The sequence below is a fragment of the Ictidomys tridecemlineatus genome, chromosome 5 (assembly GCF_052094955.1).
Source record: "Ictidomys tridecemlineatus isolate mIctTri1 chromosome 5, mIctTri1.hap1, whole genome shotgun sequence".
In the NCBI taxonomy this organism is placed as follows: domain Eukaryota; kingdom Metazoa; phylum Chordata; class Mammalia; order Rodentia; family Sciuridae; genus Ictidomys; species Ictidomys tridecemlineatus.
Window position 1 is genome coordinate 34,708,612 of NC_135481.1, and position 20,072 is coordinate 34,728,683.

Below are 20,072 nucleotides of genomic sequence, written 5' to 3' on the forward strand. Positions count from 1 at the left end.
TATCTGTAAGGCTCACTCATATGCGAATTTTAGCATTTCCTCCACCACTTTGGTGGAACACTTCCCTTAGTCCTCAGTGGGCCACCTAGATGTTGTATATCTTTAAATGTGAATCAAACACTAAGTGCCAGTCGATTACCCATCCATCTCAGATGGAGAATAGTGTTAAGAGGAATGTAATTGAGTTAACATTTCTCTCAAATGAAATGCTTAGAGTACAGTGAACTGCAATAGTGTAAATTGCCTTTTGTTTTATGTAGTGAAGTGATTAACAGCTTTGTGCTTTGTGAACTGGTTACTTTTGTTTTCCTTAGTAATACAATAGAGAGACCAAAACCTAAAGAACAGGTTGTCACTTCACAGGTGACTTTCAGCAAAGTACACAGATTGATTTCACCATTCAGTCTTATTTCATATGGTATCAAGAAAGAATTAACATCTAAACTGGGGGAAATATTGAAAACTGAGGAGATTTTTATTTTTTCTAACTTAAGAAGAGAATAAATGAGGAACAAAAAGAAAGAATGAAAGATAGTCAGGCTCCATTCCAGAGAAGCCATAAGCCTTCCAGGTGGTCATCATTCAGGGATTAGGAAAATTTCTGAATCTGATTATTCATTTCATAGCTGGATTTGTTATGGTCCATGATTCGTCCCCAAAGAGAATGCTCTTCTTGTCATTCACTCCATGTATTCACAAATAGGCACATCCTCAGTGCTAATAAAGATGCATCCCTCATTGTCAGAGCTTCAATCTGCATTTGAGCCTGGATCATATTGTCTAAATTTTATCTACTCTTGACATTTTGCTTTCTAGGGAGAAAATGCTATCTGATTTTATGACATAAGAATAAGCTCTTTGGAACCAGCTTCTTCTTCTTAGGCTTATCTGTGCTGTTTGCCTACTACATGCAGGACCAATTATAGCACTCTAGTTTAGTCTCTAATAGCAGTGATGAGCACCAAACTGGAAAGCTGTTGATGGCTACCTGGAAGATGTAGTTGAACACTGGAAACCTGTCCAGGTCAGTGGGAAGAGTGCCATTCTGAATTGGTGACATCTGCTAACTTAGATGCTTCAAACACAGCTGACTCAATTTGTATCCGGATTTTCTTATTATATCACATTTGAAATTGTCTAATCCTCACGTTAATGTCTGCCAATGTTTTGTAACATAAATATATGTGTGTGTGTGTGTGTGTGTGTGTTTCTTAGTTGCAAAGTAGTATGTATATATGTCTGTTTGTATGAACACTTAATAAAGATAAATAAGCTGATGAAGATTATGTGTTATCTTCCATTTGATCCTTTAGATCCATTTTCACCCTTCTCTAAAATGCGCTCAAAATGCAACCCCAAAAGGCTGCCTGTTTGTATTACATCATTGGGTTCCTCTTATGTCCCTCTGGCTTCTCTGCAGGTTTGGCTAATGGGAAGCTCCACCAGGAGACAGAACAATTTCACTAGTCACTAGTCACATATGGACAACTGAGGTAAGGAAAATGTATATGCAGGAGGAGAGTAGATCTTAGAGTGATTTGGGGGAGGATGAAAATCCCTTACTGGTATTCTCTGTTATGCCACTAGATATTACTGTTTCAATATGTTAGGGACTTTCTAAAATTAACAACAGAAAGATTATCTACCTAAACCTTGCCTAAGGGTGAAGTAGAAGCCAGTAAACCAATGAACAAATGCAAGTCTCCCATCTACTCTGTGTAGCACCATGAGAAGTTGATGTTTCAGGATAGAAACTGGAAACTCTCTTATACCAAATTTTTTGAAGGCTTTTAATAAGTTGTTGAAGAAGCATTGCTAAATATTAAATATATTATCCAAAAATCTACATGTCATACCTGCATACTCTTGAGATATTTTTCATTATTAACCAAATGAAAATTAATTTTAGGTAAGCTTTAGAGATTTTACAATAAAAAAGATTCTTGAAAATCCAGCAGAATATGTATATAATAACATGACAGAAACATACAATCAAGAAAAATCATACAAATGATTCAAAACCAAACGAAAACTAACTGAAGTTAGTTCAAGGCTTGTCTTCAATGAGATAAATCAGAAATGGGAGAAAAATAGGGACAATAAGAAAGAGGCGCTTTGTGAAAATGATGATGTGGGAAATGAGAACAGTTCTTAGGAACTGGCCAAGGACCCTTAAATCTTGAGACCTGTGAGTCTGGATTAGGGGTAAAGGACTGTCCTGGAGGTGCCCTACATCCTTGCCTTCTATGGGAAAACAAAACCTGGACACTATGTTCAAGTATCTGAAGAACCATCTGTTAGGAAAAAACACACATGGGAAGAAACAACCATAGCAATTGTAACTGGGCATTCCCCAGATCTCTTATTTTAGGCAGGACCAATTAAAGCAACCTAATTTAGTCTCTCATAGCAGCAAAGAGCACGAGGCTGGAGAGTTGTTTATGGCTACCTAGAAAATGCAGTTGAGCACTGGAGGCCTGTCCCGGTATCAATGCTATTCTGAATTACCTTGGCCAAGAGTACAGAACTGGTATTCAGTATTATCTTCCTTTGATAAATCTGATATGGAACTTCAATATATTAACTACCAGGCAACAAGGAGGGTTTAGCTTAAATACATAGATATGTCATTACTTTGCTACTAGAATTCATTTAAATAAGATAGAGCAGAATTTGTGAAAAATATGTCAAACCTGGCCCACCAGGAGCTCCCTGTGTTCCCACTCCAAAGGCATCTTCACCCTCTCATTATTATCATTCTGTCAATTTTATTATCATTGTAGCTTCTCCAGGCTTCTAGTGTTATGTGGCTCCTACATGAAATGAAAGTGATAAAAGGAAAAGGACAATAGGATGAGAATGGAAGAAAGAATGCTTTCACACAACACTTAATTGGTTTCTTATAAAACACCCATATATATACGATGTTATAGTGATTCTCACTTAAAAATGACAAAATTAAAGCACAGGGAAATTAAGTATCTCTTCAAGATCAGAAGGTTGATAAATGAAAGCACAGAAACTACAATTCGTTTAACTTTTTTCCTTCACTATTCCTTAGCTAATAATTTTTTTTTCCTGTACTGTGTTCTACCCTGTTGATACTCAGCATGACCTCCCCTCTTTCTCTCTGGTTGGCTCTCCTCATTTTTACCCAAGTTCTGCTTTCATAAATTCAGGTGGCAGGAGAGAAGGCTGGACAAGTTTCAGACCTGAATTAAGACTTAGCTGGTAACTTCAGAGTTACCTTATTCCCCCATCCCTCAGCCCTGATTGAAGCATTGCCATACAGGTTCCACACTGTGAGTTTTGGAGATATTCAAAGTAGTATAAAAAGACCTTATGAGAAAATACAACCAGACCCAATAATTAATAGAAATTTGGGCTGCACTAACTAAATTAGAATATTCATAATGGATAAATAATTAATTCTGCTTTATTCCCTAGGAGTCCAGCCATAAATGAGGATGATGTTCAATGCTAGGACCCACTCCTAAAGAGGGGGAGAGACAACTCAAAATCCAGTGGAAAATGATCAGGTTACTAAGGAACTTAGAATTCACATTATATGAGAAAAATGGTGTGATAAAAAAATTTTAAAAATTGAGATCTTATGACAATGAAAAATGAATATCTTGAATTGTGTAAAAGGAGTCTAATGTGGAAGAGGAAACAGGCTTCTTATTTTGTACCCAAGGATAAACATGAAATAATGTGGTGAAAATACAAAGATTTTAAAGTATTTGAGAGATTGAAAAAGAGGCCTCCCACCCCCATAAACACACAAGCATAAACCGGACTTGCTTTTGATTGCTATTGCAGAGGGGTTAGGAAACATAGAAGGGAGACTGCTAGATAACCAGCAGAAGTACCTTTCAGTACTGAATTTCTAGGACTTTTTATGGACATCACTAACGTTAGTACTTCTTGTAGCAGAACTTCTTCCTGGGATAGGATTGAAAAAAATGCTAAAAGTTTTTTGTAAATACAACAATTACTTAGTAGTGTACTACACACAGTAGGAGCCCAACAAATTTTGTTAAAAGTCAAAATGCTAGTGTTCCCTACATGAGGCTCAAGTATTCTCTAATGAATGCAGCACAATTACTTTCAGAGAAAAACCACTTGGTTACCTGACAGCAGAATGAGCTGTCCAATGGGAATCTCTCCAGCTGCGTTCTGATCCCCTGCCAGTTTTAGGTGAGAATGTGCCATTATTCAAATAAAGATGGACCACAAGCCTAGTGAGTTTCTCAGCATGCCAAGAACCTGGTAAATTAGTTCTGCATATTGAGGACTGTCATTTCTCTCATTTCCTTCTCATGTAAGCTCTTTTCTGACATATAGTAAAACTAAGGAAAAACACTTTTTCCTCCAAAATCTCAGTCCCACTGTGCTGAGATCAGAAAAAAAAGAGTGAATATCACTGTGAGAAAAATCATGTCTAAGACAGAAACTGGGATGTGGAGGAGAGGAGCCAGTTCATCCAGGTTTAAAGATTTCTTTAACGTGTAATTTTCATCTTACCTACAGGCAGTTTTCTGAAGGTGTACATTTAGCTTCCAGGGTAAATATGAAACTTGAAACTGCAGAGCTGTACTGAGGTTACTGTACTATGGCATAAATTAAACAAGAGGATAATGGAGAATGACTGGATTTTCCTCTTGGACCCCAGTGCTCCTTCAAGGTGGCGCAAAAGGATGAGAAATCTGTGGTACAAATACTGACAGCCTGTGGGATGGATTACGTTTGCTCTCTGCTCGAGATTTTTGTATAATAAAAGGATTTAATTGTTTCATTTTTTATGGTGTAATGGATGGATGGAGGAGGAGGATGTCTTGAGTTTTTCATTTAAATCGGTGATTGCAATATTGTTCTGAAACGTGGAATCTGACTAAAAGAAGGTTGTAGAGAAAGAAGGTGATTTCATCAGAAATTTTCTATTTGTCAGGTGCTACTGAACCATACTATGCAAGAAAGAGTGGAGGAGCATAAGGCTAGAAGGACAGTCGGGACATTTCAAGTTCATGTTATGGATCTTGTAGTTTATCTTGTCTGGTGGAGTTAAAAGATTAAATTTTAAACAGGGATTTTCAGTCTCTGGGGATGCACCTTCTAACTAGTTGTGAAGCTGGCATCTCACCATCTAATAGCACTATAACATTTGCCCCCCATAATTGTTTTACTGGCAAGAATCTAATAGCCTCTTGATTAATCTCTCTCCTTTGGATTTTTTCCTTCCATATTATTCTTATTTCCTCCACATGCTAGCCAGAGTGTTCCACCAATAATAATAATCTGACTAGGATCTTCTTTGTTTAAAATTTGATCTTTTAATGCCACCATACAAGATAAACTACAAGATTCTTAACATGGACTTGAAATGTCCCAACTTATCCTCCTCCACTCTTTCTTGCATATTATGATTCAGTAGTACCTGACAAATCAAAAATCTCTGATGAAATCACATTCTTTCTGAATTTCTGTCTTACCTCTAAGAAATTCTCTTTCCTCTCTCTTCTCAAGCAATTTCTATATTCATTCTTTAGGAAAATTCAGCATTACACACTCTCATTTTTCTCTGCCATTCCTCCTTCCCTTGTCTTTATGTGCTACCCTTCACTAACATGACCCTGTATGTACTCTGTCGAAGTACTTCTCCCCTGCCATTAACCCACCATGTGCCATCATCCAACCTAATGGGTTAAATTATGTTTATGTATACATTTCCCATTATGTGTTCCTTGAGAACAGGTTCTAGTAACTTATCATCTGCATGTTTCTGGCTTCTAATGTAGAATAGCAGGTGTTTATTAAATTCTCATTTGATGAATGAATAAATGAAAAAAATGTTTTCTGAAATTAATCACAATAAGATAGTAAAAATGATGTTTCAACAAATATTTAAGTGAAACAAGTATAAAAAAATTCACACATTCATACATGCAAATGTTTGTGGGATAAATTGTCATTAACAATTAAATAGCCAAGCAAGAGATTTGGACACATGTATTATCCTATGCATTCTATGAGTTTAAAATTTTGTTAGAGCATTATTGTCTAAATTGTCTCATTGTCCTACCTGTCTTGTGGTATAAAGAACCTGTTCATGTATCAAGTTCCCATCAGAGAGAAGGAAGGTGCCTAGCATGACCTGCACTGATTCTAACTCTGAGCTTCACTAACACCATTATTCATAGATACAGGTTAGGGATCCTCTTGAAAGGTAATTCTGATTCAGTAGTTCTGGAGCAGTATTTGAGACTCTGTCAATCTGGCAAATTCTCGGGGAATGCTGATGCTTCTGGTTGTTGGACCTCACTTTGCATGGCAAAGATGGAAAGTACCTTAACTCCAGAGTAAGGTGACTTGCAGGAACTTGAAGACCAAGCACTTATCACCATGTACATAACCACACTGAGAGCTTCTGCCACCTACGTTAAACAGCTATATGAACTTAGGCTGATTTTGTTACCCACTGTTTGATAATCAAGTGTCATTCATGATCAAATTGAGTTTTGAATATCGTAGGTCTTTTTCTCATGATAATTTCAAATTTTTATTTCATTTTTATTGTTTTATGTTTTATTATTTTGCATTATTTTATTTTTTACCACCAAGCCCAGGTTTCTGATCTGTAAGCCACAGAGGAAGCCTCCTTAGATTTATAAGCCATGCAGAAAAATCATCAATTACCGATCTTTTTTTTTATTGTTGGTTGTTCAAAATATTACATAGTTCTTGATATATCATATTTCACACTTTGATTCAAGTGGGTTATGAACTCCCATTTTTACCCCATATACAGATTGCAGAATCACATCAGTTACACTTCCATTGATTTACATATTGCCATATTCGTGTCTGTTGTATTCTGCTTTCCTATCCTCTACTATCCCCCCTCCCCTCCCCTCCCCTCTTCTCTCTCTACCCCCTCTACTGTAATTCATTTGGTGGCCCGTACGGGGATCCAACCCGCGACCTTGGCGTTATCAGCACCAAGCTCTAAAAAGTTTTATCTTTGTCTTCACCAGCACTGGGATGAAGATAGAAATTCTGGCAATAATGGCTAAAGAAAAAATTGTGTAACATTCCAGAAGGCACTAAAAGAAAACAATTTTCTTAACAATTTACATTATCTTGATGAGAATTATCAAATATAATGAAAAGGAAAGGTGAAAGTAAACAAACAGATCTGTTAACCTCCTTTTTTGTTTACATATTAAAACAATTTTTAACAGTTATTTACCCAATTTAAATTAAACCATTTAAATCACGTGAATAAAAAAAATATTTGGATCCATTTTTTCATGAGCGCTCATCATATATGATATATGGACATACGTACATTCAAACATATAACACAAAATACAAGTGTGCACACATAATACAACACATAACATAATAGTAAAGGCCTTATAACTTTTTACAGGTGAAATCTCCATTGCAATGTTTAAAAACTCTATAGTCAAAAAAAAAAAAATAGAACTGATCAGCAAAACATTAACCTAGGTCTGTATGAGCTCAAAAAACAAAATAGAACTTCATGATATGGGAAAGGGCAATAATAAAAAAGATATTGAAAAAAGCATCCTGGTTCTGTCGCAGATGTAAGGATAGCCAAATTGGAGTTTTGGAAATCAGCTATTATGGATTTGAGCCAAATCATCTTTTTGGTATGTAGAAATCACTTTAGTTAATCTCTCTGGAATCCAAATCGGCTGCTGTTCTCCCTGTGGAAACACAAAAACAGGCCCCCGATTCCAGACAATCACTGGGTCAGGACTTTAGTTAAATCTCTCCAGAATCCAAATCGGCTGCTGTTCTTCCTGTGGAAACACACAAACAGACCCCCAACTCCAGACAATTACTGGGTCAGGACCTTTCCATTGTCCTGTTAGAATATCTTTCCAAAGTACCTTGGGCTTATGTACATTTTTTGGACACATATGCCTTTCTGCAGCACTAAGGCCTGATGAATCCAAATTTAAAAAGTTTAGAGTAAAAAGGGTTATTTTAAGTTTATCTTTGGAGAATATATACCCCTTCCCAATTCCGTCTTTTTGCTTTAATAAGTACATTTTAATAGTTTGATGAGCTCTTTCAACTATGCCTTGACCCTGTGGATTGTATGGGATTCCTGTTATATGAGTAATGCCAAATGATGAGCAAAATTGTTTAAAAGAGGTAGACGTATAACCAGGGGCATTATCTGTTTTTAACTGTTTTGGAATGCCCACAGTGGCAAAATTTTGCAAGCAATGAGCTATAACATCTTTAGTTTTTTCTCCAGCATGAAGGGAGCCCATCAAAAATCCAGAAGAAGTATCAACTGTAACATGTAAATATTTTAATTTTCCAAATTCTGGCAAGTGTGTGACGTCCATCTGCTAAATATGGTTAGGTATCAATCCTCTAGGATTGACTCCAAGATTAACTTGTGGTAAAAAGGTCACACAATTTTGACATTGTTTTATTATTTGTCTAGCTTGTTCCTTAGTTATTTTAAAACACTTTTGTAAAGTATTAGCATTGACATGGAAACTTTTATGAAAATTTATAGCTTCTTCTAGTGTAGAGAAAATATGTATGTCATGTGTAGTTTTATCTGCTAAATCATTGCCCAAACTAAGGGCTCCAGGCAATCCTGTATGTTCCCTGATATGTCCTATAAAGAATGGATCTTTTCTGTCCCAGATTAAACTTTGTATAGTGGAAAACAAAGAGAAAACAGTAGAAGTAGGGGAAATCCTACTAGCATCTTCAAGGGATACTATAGCATTAACTATATACTGACTATCAGAAAATAAATTAAATACAGAATCTTTAAATATCACAAAAGTTTGTAATACTGCATTAAGCTCTACCTTTTGAGCTGATTGTTTGGGTACTAAAAATGTAAAAGTTTGATCAGGTGTAACTATTGCTGCTGTACCATTATTTGACCCATCAGTGAATATATTTGGAGCATTCATGATAGGTTGCCGGGGGGGGGGTGACGAATAACTTGTGTACGTTGATGCAGCAGGAATGGAAGCCCTTTATTGTAGGACAACAGAGCTATTTATACATTTTGCAAAGCTTATCTTAATTAGCATAAACTAGATACATCAGTCAACCAATAAGGAATCTCCACACTTAATGGCTCGCTTTTGTTACTTCTCAAACCATTTCCTCTGGCATTTTGCCAGGCACCATCCAGACTTGTTTACGAACTCTACATTCCCCTGGCAAAATACCACGTGTTATTTTGACTTGTCTACAGACCTTAACAATTCCCCCTTTTGTTTAATTTAAATAATGACCATAGTGGTTTTTACATAAACACCATAAATAACCTGCTACAAACAGAAAGGGAGGATACAAAATGCTACAATACCAAGCCAATTGATGGCTCCATGCAAGAAGCCCTTGGAAAAATTATACCAGCAATGACACTGTTAGCAAAGATATCAAGTTACAATTTGTTGTACATAACAGTTTGTTGTCTCAGTCCAAGTAAAGCAGTGTCTCAATAGATTAACTCACAGTCCAGGTAAATCATAGTCCAGGTAAGTTCTGCAGGCAGCTAGTTTAAATCACAGTCCAGGTAAGTTCTGCAGGCAGCTAGCTTAAATCACAGTCCAGGTAAGTTCTGCAGGCAGCTAGCTTGATCCGAAGTCTCGTCCGTTTCTCAGCCAAAGTCTCCTCCGGTTTTCAGGTTTTCAGCAACACTGGAAATTCTTCCTCTTTCCTTTTCACCGGCACTGGGATGAAGGCAGGAATTCTGCAACGCTGGCTAAAGAAAATCTTGTAGCATTCTACTAGGAAAACAACCTTCTGAACAATTTAGTACATTATCTCAAGGTTTTTTACATTTGAAAATAAGCCTTAATAGTGCTCATTACATTTTGCTTCCAGGTGTGGGAGAACCATTGTAGCTTAGTTATTGGCATTGAAAATGACCAAACATCAGGGACGCTGGTAGTGTCTTCTGCCTGTAGCATCCTGGGAGCCCCAGATGGCCACGGGGAGAGTCCGGGGAGTGTCCGGACTCAAACTGCTACTGGGCACAGGGAGCAAGAGCCTGCGAGACTGTACCTCCAGGTCAGGTCTAGATTTGGGCTCTTGCAATGGCCTCCTGCTCCCCGGGGAAGAGCCGGTTGCCGCTGCTTGGAAACTCCTTACTACACCATGATTCGCTCCTGCACATGGCAGCCGCTGCACTGATTCACGCACCCTCCGGTAACGAAAAGTATTTAGTAATAGCCTTTTGCTGCAACTTTTTTTCTGATAATCTTTCTTCTTCTGAACTTTCTTTTTCTTTCTGACTAGAGTTTCTGGGCTCTTATCAACACATGCCCTAGTTATTCTTCGTTCCATTGGGGTGCCTCTTTCCCTTATCAATTTACTTCTCACCCCTTCCATATTTTCATCATAAAGACAATACAATACAGTGAGACAAAACAAGACACAAACATACTGCATCAATCTTCTCCATTTTCTTGAAATGGCCATTTTTCCTCTCGCCCTATCTGTCTAGGGACGAGCAGATTGCTCCCGTCCTATCTATGGACGGGCAGCTTTTTTTTTCGTCACTTACCCCCGAGGGTCCCGGGGCTCCCCGTAACGGGCCACCATCTGCCGCAGTCCGGCTGCAGCAGAATAGCCGGGGGGGTGACGAATAACTTCTGTAGATTTGAGCTGATTGTTTGGGTACTAAAAATGTAAAAGTTTGATCAGGTGTAACTATTGCTGCTGTACCATTATTTGACCCATCAGTGAATATATTTGGAGCATTCATGATAGGTGTTTTTCTTGTCATTTTTGGAAAAATTACAGGATGCAATGACCAAAAAGACAATAAAGGATTAGATGGTAAGTGGTTATCAAATGAAACATTAGATTTGCACATGATTATTGCCCAAGTATTTAACTCATTAGCTAATTCATCAATTTGATTCATAGTATATGGAGTAATAATTTTATTGGGAGAAATTCCAAATACTCCCTTTGCTGTTTTTATTCCTTTGAGTATTAATTGTCCTACAGCCTCAGGATACCTAGTAAGAATAGTGTTAGGAGAATAAGATAAATGTATCCATAATAATGGACCTTCTTGCCAAAATACTCCTGTAGGAATATTTTTTGTTGGTAGTACAATAAATAATAAAGGCAAACTTATATCAATTCTATCTAAATGCATATTTTCCATATATGTTTCAATGATTTTTAATGCCTTTCTTGCTTCAGGTGTTAACATTCAGGGTGAATTTGGATCTGATGGACCTTTTAGGATATCAAATAAAGGTCCCAATTCTCCTGTTGGAATACCAGATAAGGCCTTATCCAATTTATGTCTCCTAATAACTTTTGAAAGTCATTAAGTGATTTGAGTTGATCTACTCGTATTTGAATTTTTGGTGGAAGGACCATGGTTGAGGATAATAGAACTCCTAAATAATTAATTGGAAAATTTAATTGTACTTTATCTATTGCTATCTCTAGATTATAATTTTTTAATAAGTTTGTAAGTGTGTCATAACATTCTAGCAATGTGTTTTTAGCTTTGTGTGCTAATAATACATCATCCATATAGTGAAATATTTGTAGTTCAGGATTTTGATTTCTAAGTGGCTGGATTACTTTGTTAACATAAATTTGACACATAGTTGGGCTGTTAGCCATCCCTTGAGGGAGTACTTTCCATTCATATCTCTGATCAGGACCTTCATGATTTAGTGCAGGGATAGTAAATGCAAAACGTGGACTATCCTCAGGATGAATTAGAATTGAAAAAAAAACAATCTTTAATATCTATAACTAAAACATACCAAGTTTTTGGCAAAGCAGACAATTGAGGAATCCCCGATTGAGCAGGTCCCATAATGACCATTTCATTATTAATGGCTCTTAAATCTTGCAATAATCTCCATTTACCAGATTTCTTTTTGATGACAAAAATGGGAGTATTATGGGGAGATACAGAAGGTTGTATATGTCCTTCCGCTAATTGTTGTTTGACCAGATCATGGGCTACTTGTATCTTTTCTTTAGTTAAGGGCCACTGAGGAACCCATACTGGTCTTTCTGATTTCCATGTAATTTTTATTGTCTCAGTGGCCCTTTGTGAAAATCCAACCCATGTCTGTCTGTTCCTTGATCTATTTGTATTGGTGCTGCTATACCTTGTTCTTGTTTTCCTAATCTTTTTCCTTTCCTAAAACCTTGTCTAGCCATAATAGTGGGTGTGTTTTGATTGATATTATTTGTTAATGTCAAACCTAATTGATCTAAGACATCTCGTCCCCATAAATTTCCGGGAAGATGATCCAATACATATGACTGTATAGTTCCTTCACATCCTTCAGGATCCTTCCAATCTAATACCATTGTACTTCTATTGGGATTAGTCACCACTCCTAGGCCTCAAAGCGTTTGAGTGGCTTGTTGTAATGGCCAATGTTTTGGCCATTCTTGACGAGATATGATGCTAAGGTCTGCACCTGTATCCAGTAGCCCATTAAATTCATGTCCTTGAATATTTAGTTTTAGCATGGGGCGAGAATCTAAACTTAAAGAAAGCATAGCCCAATCTACACCTGTGGAGCCTAATCCCTTGGAACCTCTTTCTACAGCATGACTGGAAAATTTATCATGTAGGCTGGGTATTATTAGTAACTGTGCTATTCTATCTCCTGGTGAAATGACTGATATACCCTTTGGAGAAATGGCTATAATTTTTATTTCACCTTCATAATCGGGATCAATTACCCCAGGACTTATCAAAAGTCCTTTTAGAGTAGAAGAGCTGCGTCCCAATAATAAGCCTACTGTTCCTTTGGGAAGAGGTCCTTTTACCCCTGTGGGAATGATTTGAACTCCCATCTCTGGAGTTAGTACTGATTTGGCGGAGGTGCAGATGTCCAACCCTGCGCTCCCTCTGGTTTGTCTGATGAGGGATCTCATGGACAATGTGTCTTGGTCACTACCCTGATGGGGTTGCTGGGGTTGCTGGGTTCCTCCAGTGCTCAGTATATTTGTGGTTTGGGGCCCCAGAGCATTGGGGCCCCCTGTCCATTTTTTGGCAACGGAGCCCAATGCCTTTCTCCACGATATCGTGGATAAACACTTGGTCCTTGTTCATCTTTTGATAATGGAGTACCCTCTATGGTGGTTTGAGAATGGCATTCATTAGCCCAATGTAATGGAGTGCCCTCTATGGTGGTTTGAGAACGGCATTCATTAACCCAATGTCTCCCTCTACGGCATTGTGGGCAAATACCCGGTATTCTACTCATTTGATACCTAGTTTTGTTAAACCCTCCTCCTATGGGGCAATTCCTTTTAAAATGTCCTGTTTGTTGACAATTGTAGCATGTTCTTTGCCTGGCATATAAAGCCTGTTTTACTACAGCTGCCATGACTTGCTCTTGTTCATTAATGTCTCTACATAACTTAATATATGTGTTTAAATCTTCCTGTTTCCATGGTCTAATGATATCTCTGCACCAATGATTCGCTTGGTCATAAGCCAGTTGTTTTATTAATGGCATTGCTTGTTCTGTATTCCCAAAAACTCTGGTAGCTGTTTGAATAAGCCTATCTACAAATTCAGTGTAAGGTTCATTAGCTCCTTGTATTATCTTAGATAATTGACCTTGTAAACATCCATGTCCTTGTAAAGTCTTCCATGCCTTAACTGCATCTACAGCAATTTGTAAGTATACACCAGGATCATATGCAATTTGTTGCTGCTGATCCTCGTAAGGTCCCTTTCCTAACAACATATCTAGATTTCTCTGAGGATAACCAGCTGCTGCATTTCGACTAGCCGTCTCCTTGCAAAATTCCTCATTGGCAACCTTCCATAACAGGTATTGTCCTCCATTTAGCACAGCATTACACATATTAGCCCAATCTGCTGGCGTCATGCTTAAGTTGGTAATGTATTCGACCAAGCTTACAGTGAAGGGTGCTTGAAGACCATACGTTGTTACAGCCTCTTTTAGCTCCTTCACTGTTTTGAAATTAAACCCTGGTAAATTCGCTGCCCTCCTACCTCAAATACAGGGCATGTTAATACTTGAGATCCTGTCTCAGGATCCCAACTATCAACTGCGGGGGTTGGGAGCCTCCTAGTATATGGAGATGGTGCTGTTGATTGGACACTTATGCCCTCTGGTGATAGAATGCTGTTAGTAGCAGTGTCCTGTAGAGGTGGTGCTGTTGGTTGGACACTTACGCTTTCTGATAGAAAGGTATTATTAGCCTCTACCTTTGTCTCAATTGAAGGCTTTGGACTAAGCAAACAAGATACCAACGTCCAGAATGGCAATGTGCCAACTGGCAGAGTCCCTGGGATTTTCTTTTCTATTCTTTTTAAATCTTCACCATGATGGTCCCACTGTGATATATTCAACAACTCCTCCTTAAAAGCCATGGGCTACCTTTTTGTATTGTGTCAACGTATGCCCTGACGGCTTTTGATTTTACTGGGATGCTTCCTTCCTCTAACAATTTACTTAATACTCTTTCAGTTTGTTTTTTACTAATTTCTAATCCCATATTTCTACTATAATACAACCCAACAAGATAACACCAAACAAAGCCAAGATAGAATGAAATAAAAATGGAACAACAAAAAATCATTATAACCTTTTTCCCTATCTGTTCCTCAGACGGAAATAGTTTTTCTTCAGATGTGAGCGGTTTTTCTTCTGTCTCACTCATCTCCAGGGACAGGCAACTTAAAACAAAAGTGAAGCAAAACAAAAGAGGAATCTTAAAATGGCTACCCATCCTCTTGCCCTGCCCTCAGGGGCAAGCAGTTTACTTACCCTCAGTCACTCCCCGTGTGAGCCACCAAATGCTGCAGTCTGGCTCGGCACAATTCAGGAGCCACTTGTCAAAAGAAACTAACTTTATTTTTAGAACTACAAACGCCAAACAAAACAGCTCCTCAGGAAAAAACCCTCAGAGCCCAACTGCCACCACCGGCTTCCACAAGCCTCTCACCTACCACAACCTCTCCACCTCCCACAATCCTCCTGTTCTTGAGGCCGATTGGCTGGGTTGCGTGGGCAGAGCCAAAGAAGTTCCCCAATGAGCAGCTCCGTGGTCTGAAAGGGCAGGGAAACAGCCCAATGAGCAGCTCCGTGGAGGAGCCAATCAGCTAGATGTTGCTGGGGCCACTGTGAGCCAATCATCAGCCAGCAGCTGGAAGTTTGTTGGCAGCTGGAAGTTTGCTGGGGCCCCTTTGGCTGTGGCTCTCAACATTCCTATCCGGATTGGTTTCTGTGTCCTCTATTCTGTACCATTGGTCCACCCGCCTGTTTTGGTACCAGTACCATGCTGTTTTTGTTATTATTGCTCTGTAGTATAGTTTGAAGTCTGGTATCGCTATACTGCCTGATTCACACTTCCTGCTTAGCATTGTTTTTGCTATTCTGGGTCTTTTATTTTTCCATATGAATTTCATGATTGCTTTCTCTATTTCTACAAGAAATGCCGTTGGGATTTTGATTGACATTGCATTAATCCTATAGAGAACTTTTGGTAATATCACCATTTTGATAATGTTAGTTCTGCCTATCCATGAACAGGGTATATTTTTCCATCTTCTGAGATCTTCTTCTATTTCTCTCTTTACGGTTCTGTAGTTTTCATTGTATAAGTCTTTCACCTCTTTTGTTAGGTTGATTCCCAAGTATTTTATTTTATTTTTTTTGAGGATATTGTGAATGGAGTGGTTGTCTTCATTTCCATTTCAGAGGATTTGTCGCTGATATACAAGAATGCCTATGATTTATGCGTGTTGATTTTATATCCTGCCACTTTGCTGAATTTATTTATTAGCTCTAATAGTTTCTTTGTAGACCCTTTTGGGTCTGCTAGGTATAGAATCATGTAACCTGCAAATAGTGATAATTTAAGTTCTTCTGATCCTATTTTTATGCCTTTAATTTCTTTCATCTGTCTAATTGCTCTGGCTAGTGTTTCGAGAACTATGTTGAACAGAAGAGGTGAGAGAGGGCATCCCTGTCTTGTTCCAGATTTTAGAGGGAATGCCTTCAATTTTTCTCCATTCAGAATGATGCTAGCCTGAGGCTTAGCATAGATTGCTTTTACAATGTTGAGGTATGTTTCTGTTATCCCTAGTTTTTCTAGAGTTTTGAACATAAAGGGATGCTGTACTTTGTTGAATGCTTTTTCTGCATCTATCGAGATGATCATATGGTTCTTATTTTTAAGTCTATTGATGTGGTGAATAACATTTATTGATTTCCATATATTGAACCAGCCTTGCATCCCAGGGATGAATCCTACTTGATCATGGTTCACAATTTTTTTGATATGTTTTTGAATCCGATTTGCCAGAATTTTATTGAGGATTTTTGCATCTAGGTTCATTAGAGATATTGGTCTGTAGTTTTCTTTCTTTGAAGTATCTTTGTCTGGTTTCGGAATCAGGGTGATGTTGGCCTCGTAGAATGAATTTGGATGTTCTCCCTCTTTTTCTATTTCCTGAAATAGCTTGAAAAGTATTGGTATTAGTTTCTCTTTAAAAGTTTTGTAAAACTCTGCTGTATACCCATCCGGTCCTGGGCTTTTCTTAGTTGGTAGTCTTTTGATGGCTTATTCTATTTCCTCAATTGATATTGGTCTGTTCAAATTGTGTGTATCCTCCTGACTCAGTCTGGGCAGATCATATAACTTAAGAAATTTATCGATGCCTTCACTATCTTCTATTTTATTGGAGTATAAGGATTCAAAATAATTTCTGATTATCTTCTGTATTTCTGAAGTGTCTGTTGTGATGTTGCCTTTTTCATCCTGTATGCTAGTAATTTGAGTTCTCTCTCTTCTTCTCTTTGTTAACATGGCTAAGGGTCTGTCCATTTTATTTATTTTTTCAAAGAACCAACTTTTAGTTTTGTCAATTTTTTCAATTGTTTCTTTTGTTTTGATTTCATTAATTTCAGCTCTGATTTTAATTATTTCTTGCCTTCTATTTCTTTTGCTGTTGTTTTGCTCTTCTTTTTCTAGGATTTTGAGATGAAGTATGAGATCATTTATTTGTTGGTTTTTTCTATTTTTAAGGAATGAACTCCAAGCAATGAATTTTCCTCTTAGAACTGCTTTCAATGTGTCCCATAGATTCCGATATGTTGTGTCTGTGTTTTCATTTATCTCTAAGAATTTTTTAATTTCCTCCTTGATGTCTTCTATAACCCATTGATCATTCAGTAACCTATTGTTCATTCTCCAAGTAATGCTTGATTTTTCCTTCCTTCTTTTATCGTTGATTTTCAGTTTCATCCATTATGATCAGATAAGATGCATGGTATTATCTCTACTCCTTTATATCGCTTAATTTTGCTGGATACACGATTGTTGATTGGAACCCATTTTCTTTCAGTGTTTGAAATATGTTATTTCAGGATCTTCTAGCTTTCAGACTGTGTTGAAAGATCAGCTGTTATCCTGATTGGTTTACCCCTAAATGTAATCTGCTTCCTTTCTCTTGTAGCTTTTAAAATTCTCTCCTTATTCTGTATGTTGGGCATCTTCATTATGATGTGTCTAGGTGTGGATCTCTTATGATTTTGGACATTCGGCGTCCTGTAGGCTTCTTGGATTTGGGATTCTATCTCATTCTTCAAGTCTGGGAAGTTTTCTCATATTATTTCATTGAATAGATTGCTCATTCCTTTGGTTTGGACCTCTATGACTTCCTGTATCCCAATGACTCTTAAGTTTGGTCTCTTTATGTTATCCCATATTTCTTGGATGTTCTGCTCATGGTTTCTTAACAGTCTTGCTGAGCTGTCTATGTTCTTTTCAAGTTGAAATACTTTGTCTTCATTGTCTGATGTTCTATCTTCTAAGTGTTCTACTCTGCTGGTAGTATTCTAAATTGAGTTTTTAAGTTGGTTTATTGCTTCCTGCATTTCTAGGATTTCTGTTTGTTTGTTTTTTATTACCTCTATCTCCCTGTATAGTTGATCTTTTGCTTCTTGGATTTGTTTATGTAATTCATTGTCAAAGTGATCTTTCATTGTCTGATTTTGCTGTCTAATGTCTTCCTTGAGACTCCAGATCATCTGAAGCATGTATATCCTGAATTCTTTATCTGACATTCCATCTGCTGCACCTCTTCTAAAGTTGAGTTGACCTGCATTGCTGTGGTCCTTTCTTTCCTTGTCTTTTCATACTGCTCGCATTTCTTCTGCGTGGTGAAACTGTTGTGTTATTGAATTTTCCCCCTATATATTTATATTGCTCTTGTATAGTTGAAAAGTCTCCCTTGCAGGGCAGGCAGCGGCTGTGCTCCTCCTCCAATTGAGGTGATCTGTCTACCACGCTGGCGGGCCACTGGGTCTGTTCTTCTGGTCGATCACAGGTCTGCCTACCTTGCAGGCGCAGGCGGCGGCTCTGCTCTGCCCCTACTCCAATTGGTGTGACATGTCTACCACGCCTGCAGACCACTGGGCCTGTTCTGCTGGTCGGTTGCAGGTCTACCTACCTTGCAGGCGCGAGTGGTGGCTCTGCTCTGCCCCTACTCCAATTGGGGTGACGTGTCTACCACGCCGGCAGGCTGCTGGGCCTATTCCGCACGGTCGGTCGCAGGTCTGCCTACCTTGCGGGCTCAGGCGGTGGCTCTGCTCTGCCCCTACTCCAATTGGTGTGACATGTCTACCTCACCCGCGGACCCCTGGGCCTGTTCTGCTGGTCGGTTGCAGGTCTACCTACCTTGCGGGCGCGGGTGGCGGCTCTGCTCTGCCCCTACTTCAATTGGGTTGATGTGACTACCACGCTGGTGGGTCGCTGGGGCTGTTCCGGGCGCGGGCAGTAGCTCTGCTCTGACCCTCTGGCTTCCACAGTATTCAGCAGGACCCGGTCAATTACCGATCTTAACAATGTTTTGGAAAAAGTTCATTTTGACATAGAAAATAAGGAGGAAATAACCAAAATAAAGCAATATACAAGATCATAAAGGAAAAGAGAATAATTTTAAAAAGACTAAAAAAAAACTTCAAAAAATATAAATAAAAACAATTGAAAACAAAGTTTGAAGAAGCAAATAAAATTCAAATGTTGTTTAAAGATTGGCACCCAGAGATAACAAAAAAATATTTAAAATTAAATATGTGAGAACAGAGCCAAGAAAAACAATAAGAAATTAATCGGTTTTAGGGTTAACTTTCATGGAGTTTTAAAACAAGGAGAATAATTCTATAAAATAAAAAGTAATAATAGTGGCTATAGTGCTATCACCATCAGGCCCAGAAGCTGTCAGTGTATTATTATTTACTGTATCTCACTTAATTCTCACATAAAGCCCTGTGTGGTGGGAACTGTTATTAAGGCCAGATGGCTAGAAAAGAATAAAATGCTATTTAATAAGCTCTTAAAATCTAAAAGAGCAAAGAATCTACTTTCTCTTTAAATGGTTCTTTCTGGGACTCTGCAATGAAAATAAGAATTATGCATTTTAACAAGGATTGAGCATGTAACAAGAAAGCACATTTGCAAGGATATATCACATCTTATTTAATTTTTATAACAAGCCTCTGAGTTAGGAGTTACTATTATTTTTATTGATGGATTGATTGATTGATTGATGAGGGAATTGAGATTCCGTGAAGCTAAGTAACTTCCCAAAGTCACATAACTAGTTGCAATTAAGGTTCAAAATCCTCCTTACACCATTTCTTTCTAGTTTGATAATAAGGATTTTTTGAACTCTGCATGCTGGTATACATCTTGATGTGCAAAAGTTTTCCTAGGTCTGCATCTGTATGTGATATTGTTAGATCATAGGAAATACATGTGTTTGATTTTACGATTAAATGTCAACCTGCATTTCATGAAGTTGAGTAGTTTACACTCTCTCCAAAACACAATGAGAGTTCCTGTGGCTCTCTCTTGCCAACACCTGGAACATTCTAAATGTTCAATTTTTTCCAATTTTGTGGTTTTAATTTGCTTCCCTCTTGTTAATAATTAGGTTGAATACCTTTATGAATGTTAATGAAGCATTTTTATTTTGTCATCTTTGATGTTTCTGCTTATTCATTTTCCCCCAT